We start from the raw sequence: 6,289 nt of genomic DNA, 5'->3' as shown, positions 1-6,289 counted from the left end.
GCCTGCTGAACTTTCACATCAGGACTAAAAGGCAACAATACATTAAGTTCCTCATATACCCGTTTAAAATCCATAAAATAAGCCGTGAGAGACTTATCCTCTTTCTCAGCACGGTAGAATGCCTTACAAACATCATAAATACGGGAGATATTCCCTTTACGTAATACAGAAAATCTAAGTAATCCATCAATTCCTTAACAAATTCACAGTGATTAATTAAACTAATTACCTCACTATGAATCGAGTTCCGAAGCTGCAAAAACAATAGAGCATCCTCCCTTAGCCAAGTTTGTCATGTATCATCAGTGGGTGGATCTTTAGTAAGGTGATCATCCTTATCAATGCTATGCAAATAGACCCTAACAGTCTTACTCCACTCCAGGTAATTCGAACCATTAAGTTTGTGTTCCGCGATCTTAGTCATCACCGGAATCACATCAGAAATAATATTCTTATTGTCTGCCATTTGTTGAGACAAAGAAAACTAACCGAAACGCTAATCCAAAGTGCTTATAGCAGCAAAATAACCCAAAATCACAAATCAAGCAAATACCGAAATAGGATCTGAGAGCCAAACCTCAGAAGTCCTTTAATGGTTATCTTCGATCGTGCAACAAAGACACTGCGGTGGTGGAATGAGGGGGTTGAGACGACGCCGGCAATGTTGATCGGGGTTGAAACGGCCGGTCGGCGACCAAGGTCTCTCCTGAGCTGGGTAGTGAGAACAAATAGTCACCTTAGATTGATGACCTGCTCTGATACCATGTAGAAAGAGATGATTCTTATTCATTACAATTAATCTGTACATGGGTATATATATACAATTGATTCCTATAATTGTGTTCTACTAATTAGGAAGAAATCCTAAATAAGAAATCCTAAATAGGAATACAGAATACAAAATATACAGAAAAATAATATAATGATTGACTTTCCATAACATAGTGATTGACTTTCCATAACATTCCCAATTCCAGTAGGCATCTTCATCAATCTTTACATCTCTAAACATAAGAACTTTTTTTGCTTCAACATTGTATACTCTATAACCTTTTGACTGAGCAGCATAACCTAAAAAGATACCAATTTCAGCTTTTTCATCAAGCTTCCCCCTCTTTACAGTAGGAATATGAATGTAACACACAGACCCAAACACTCTCAAGTGTTTAGCAGATGGTTTTGAATCAAACCAAGCCTCCACTATTGTCTTTCCTTGAACAGACCTGGTAAGCAGCCTGTTAAGAAGATATATAGCCGTGTATATAGGTTTAGCCCAGAAATTCTTTGGCAATTTCTTCTCTATCATCATGCATCTGGCCATTTCCATGACTGTTCTATTTTTTTCTCTCTAAGACCCCATTTTGCTCAGGAGTGTAGCTGACAGTAAGTTGGTGCTTGATTCCCAAATCTTCACAAAACTTATTAAACTCACCAGAAGTGTACTCAGTACCATTATCTGATCTTAAAGTTTTCAGCTGACAACCACTTTGTCTTTCCACTTGGGGTTTAAACTTCTTGAAGACTGAAAAAACTTGAGACTTATTGCTGACAAAATAAACCTAAGTCATCCTAGTGAGATCATTTATGAACAAGATGAAATACAAGTTATTGCTCAAATAAGCTGTCCTCATTGGTCCACAAACATCAGAATGAACCAATTCCAACTTTTCCTTTGCTCTCCATGCTGCATTTTTTTTGGAAAAGATTGCCCATGTGACTTCCCAAGTTGGCAATTTTCACATACATTACCATCGACAACAACCTCTGGCATATCTCTAACCATGTCCCTACTTTGCATAAACTTTAAAGAATTTAAATTATAATGACTGAATCTTTTGTGCCATAAATTAGACTCGTTTATTCTAGCTACATAAGAGATTTGATCAATTGAATTCCAATTTACAGGAAAGCTATTACCCACCATATTAACTCTTATAACTTCAGAACCATGAGAATAAAAAATAAGGCAAACATTGCCTTTGAATGACAAGGAATAGCCCTTCTTCATCATTTGGGCTACACTAAGCAGGTTTTGATCTAAACTAGGAATGAAAAGAACATCTAGAACTAGTTTAGTACCTTGCTTAGTTTGAATTGATACTGAACCCTTGCCTTGAGATTCTACAACTTCTCCATTTCCAAGCTTGACTTTAATTCTCACTGATCTGTCAATTGAAGAGAACATGCTTTCATCTCTTACCGTATGACTAGTGCAGCCACTATCCACAAACCATGTATGTCTTCCACTGAAGTTTGTAGTGTGAGTAACAGTAAAGACATGATCATCATATTAAGCTTGATCATCAATGTAATTTGCTTGCTGAGTAGGTTGCTGTTGCTAGTTTAGATTTCGCTTGCTTTGCTTGATTCTACAATTTTTCTCTACATGTCCCAACCTTCTGTAGTAGTTACATTGAGGTGGCTTGACTCTATTCTTCTGCCAACAATCTTTTTCAAGATGATTGGTCTTGTTGTAAGTAAGATAAGGTGGAAATTTTGATTTCCTGCCACTCCTTCTTCTGTTTGCAAGTCGCTTGCCTTTGTTTGCTTAATCACTTACTCTTCTTAGCTTCCTCAAATTTCTTACCCTTTTGTTTGGCAAGAAAAGTTTCTTCAGTGGACTCCTCCATTCTAATAATCCTTCTTTGCTCAATAGCTTGAAGAGCATTCACTAATTTTGAAATAGAAATGGTTTTCAAGTCTCTAGAGTCTTCCAAAGAGGAAATTTTAGGCTCAAATCTTTCAGGTAAGCTCACTAAAACTTTTTCCACCACTCTCTTGTCACTAAGCTCCTCTCCCAACAATTTAATTTTATTTACAACTTTCATGAGCCTGTCAGAGTATTCTTGAATATATTCAGTATCTTTCATTCTCAAAACTTCAAATTCCCTTCTTAGATTGAGAACTTGCATCATTTTAGTCTTCTCACTACCTTGATACTCTTCTTTCAACTTATCCCAAGCTTCTTTAGCTTATCCACAAGCCAAGATCCTAGTAAAAATAACATCTGATACAGTAGAGTGTATACAAGGGAGAGCCTTGAACTTCTTTGCACACTTTTCACTATGTTGCTTGATCTGAGCAAGTGTGGGATTGTCACTCAAAGGAGTTGGATCTTTGCTTGTTTCTACAACATCCCATAGATCATAGGCTTTAAGATAAGCCTGCATCTTTACTAACCAAATGGCATAATTTTCTCCTGAGAAGATAGGTGGAGGAGGAGCTGAGTAACTAATTGAAGCCATAAATTCACTCACAGGTGTTTGAAGGTTTTTTTATGAAGGTTTCTAACTTGTTTTCTGACACAAAGACCATTTGAAGCTCTGATACCACTATTGAGATCTAAAGAAATTACAACAGAATGAAAAAGCAGAAAACAGAGCATTCAAAACAAAAGGAAATTCAGTAGCTCCCTTTATTTTCTGATATATATATATATGCTTCAATACATGGTTGAGATTCAAAAGTACAAATTACAAAAGCTTAGCACAGCTGGTCAAAATCTAATACCAACTAGAGTAACTTAGACAGAATTCCACAAATTCTGAAACACCACAAACTACACCAGAATTTATGGCTAAATATGAGAGAAAAACTAAGACACAATTCAAAAAAGTAACCAAATCTGTCTCCAAAATGAATCTCAATCAGTCAACATTTTAAAATATTACACAATATATGCCACAATTGCCAAAAAACATTCTACAAGCACCTAGAGCATTGCTACACCGTCACCATCATAAAATAAGCTAGAAATCTAACGAGAAATGTCATATATCAGACCTTCCACTTTAACGACACTGAGGCCATCTTTAACACGGGCCATTTTGGATGCCTTCTTAAAAGCAGCTGTTGCTGTTGTATTAAGCTATTAGAATGGACCCTAGATTCTACATCTTGAGTTTAACAAAACAAGGCAAACAGTTGATCACAGCCACGAGATTTTTTTTATTTCATTTTAAATAAAAGATCAGCAGCTACTCATGATTACATAACATTTACCTGCATTTAAGTTAGATAGTAACCGGCCAGAAGAACCAGCTTTATGCATTTCTTCAACTCTGAGTTAGTCATGAAAACAGGCATGAGACGGTTTTATAGATGGAAAGAGAAAATGAATACGTGGAGAAGAACGGAAACCTTACTTGACTCTGGAGGGAGGAAATGGAGACTCCTTCAAAGTATGCTTCCCAAGCATAGAAGATCCTACGAGTCAAAAGGAACTTATATAAGAGATTTCATCAAAAAGAGGCATAGCATTATGATAAGTGCAACCACACTGACAACAAACACTAAACAGGAAAGAAAAAAAATAAAAAAAGAAGACAAATAATAAGGGGGGACATATGTAAACATTATCACAAACCCTTTTTGTCCTCCAAAAAGAACCTCCAAAAGTAGTTTTTCCTCATTTGCATTCCAGTCAGGGCAAATAAGCGAGAAAGATAAAATTTCCTGTAGAGAGAAAATATATATATTGTTGTCATCATTGTAGCATGGCAGCCTCAAAGTTAGGCCAATATGTTTTTTTGACATAAAATAAACTGGAAAGAAAAGTTCAAGCATAAACCATAAACAATTTTCTTTCATACCGTGGAATAGAAAAGTTTAAGCACACTACAGTTCTCAAATGCGAAATAGATAAAGAGAAAGTCGAAAGGTACAAATTAGCAAGTTATCAAGAAGGAAACCACCAACCATAATCCTGTAAGAATGACTATTTTTATGAGGTGTCACCTCAGCTCCAATAGAGAAGCACTCTACACAAAGGTCAAAGCTAGGGCATTCCGCACACTTGATATAGATCTTCCCGGTTATATCTTTATTGCAATAATTGCAATTGGTATAAAGCCCTTTTCCCCTCACTTGCTCCCTGACCTAAATCCAAAATAGAAAATAAAGATAGAACAAAGGGAAGAGGGTCATGACTTATAAAATGTAAAGAATTGCAATACCTACAGTTTTGACATGTTTAAAACGCATATCGCAAGGAATACCAACCTAGCAATATTTATAAAAACAAATCAAAAGGCACATCCATCTAACAGCTTCAACCTAATAGAATTTTTGTAAACCCCTTAGCAGATTATAATTCTAAAATATCCATAATATCAGGTGCATGGAATTCCTCATTCGGAACTATATATCAAATTAGAAAAATCAACCAAGACCCAAGGAACAAGTTTAAAAGGAGCATCCATCCAGCAATGTTTAGAAGACAAATCACAAAGCACATCCATCTAGCAGCCTCAACCTAATAGAATTTTGTTAAGTTAAAGACAAATCACGAGGCACATCCATTTAGCAACGTTTTAAAGGCAAACCAGAAGGCACATCATCCACCTAGCAGCTTTAACATAATAGAATTTTGTAAACCCCTTGTAAGATGATAATTCTGAAACACCCACATTATGGGGTGCATGAAAATTATTCAGGGCAGAATACTATATTAACTTAGCAATATCAAACCTGGTCCAAAGAACCTGTTATGTAGCAGGCTTCCGAATGTCTCCAAGATTTAGAAAATTGAAGAAGAAAAAGGAGGAAAAGGATGAGGAACAGGGGAAAGAAGCAGAACAATGAATGAGAAGAAGGAGAAATAAGAAGAGAGGAAGAGATTGAGAGAGAGAGAGTACCTGTTGTATTATTGAATTCTTGATTGATTGAAATCAGTTACAATACTATTCCTATTTATACATATATTCTTCTATACATTCTCACAGCTCTTATTCTCCTTACAATCATAACATCTTGAGATCTATCTTGTCCTCGAGAATGAATAAATAAAAATAACAAAAACAATATTCTGCCTATTATAAAAAATGGTAACACAATTTGGCCAGCTCTAATGTGAATGTACTTGTGAAGATCGCTGAGGCCAAACTTCTGCAGCAACTGATGTGATAGCAATGGAAACCTCACAAATGACAAGTCGTCATTAAGAGAAACCTCTCTTGAAAAATGTGGTCAAGAGTTGAATTTGAACCTAACTCATCCACCATTTTCCCCCCACACAAATCCTTAGCTCCCTTGCTCCTCGTCAAAATACCAAAATCCTCTGTATCTTCTAAACTGATTTCTCCACTGTACATGAAGTCAAGCACAATTTTGAATGCTTCTGGTGAGACAACAATTAAAGAGACCTTTGAGGACTTGCTCTCACTTATTCTATTTGTGAACATCTCCAGCATTCTCCATTTCAAATTCAAAGACAACCACATTCACTGACATATTAATTCCGGAAGACAATTTCATCACAGTTATGGCAAAGCTACAAAAGTGCAAGCGA

General features: G+C 36.1%; 1 long non-coding RNA gene across 1 annotated transcript; it reads right to left on the bottom strand.

Moving 5' to 3' along the window:
* Positions 1–3,629: 3,629 nt before the first annotated feature.
* Positions 3,630–4,855, bottom strand: LOC110634508 (uncharacterized). The gene is made up of 3 exons (XR_002490993.2): positions 4,699–4,855; positions 4,367–4,455; positions 3,630–4,206 (listed from the first exon to the last, which is right to left on the bottom strand). It is a non-coding gene; the product is annotated as an uncharacterized LOC110634508 (long non-coding RNA).
* Between the last annotated feature and the right edge of the window lie 1,434 nt (positions 4,856–6,289).

Source organism: Hevea brasiliensis, chromosome 3 (assembly GCF_030052815.1).
Source record: "Hevea brasiliensis isolate MT/VB/25A 57/8 chromosome 3, ASM3005281v1, whole genome shotgun sequence".
NCBI classification, from domain to species: domain Eukaryota; kingdom Viridiplantae; phylum Streptophyta; class Magnoliopsida; order Malpighiales; family Euphorbiaceae; genus Hevea; species Hevea brasiliensis.
The sequence above is the reverse complement of the archived record's forward strand: the minus strand, read 5'-3'. Positions and strand labels throughout refer to the sequence as shown.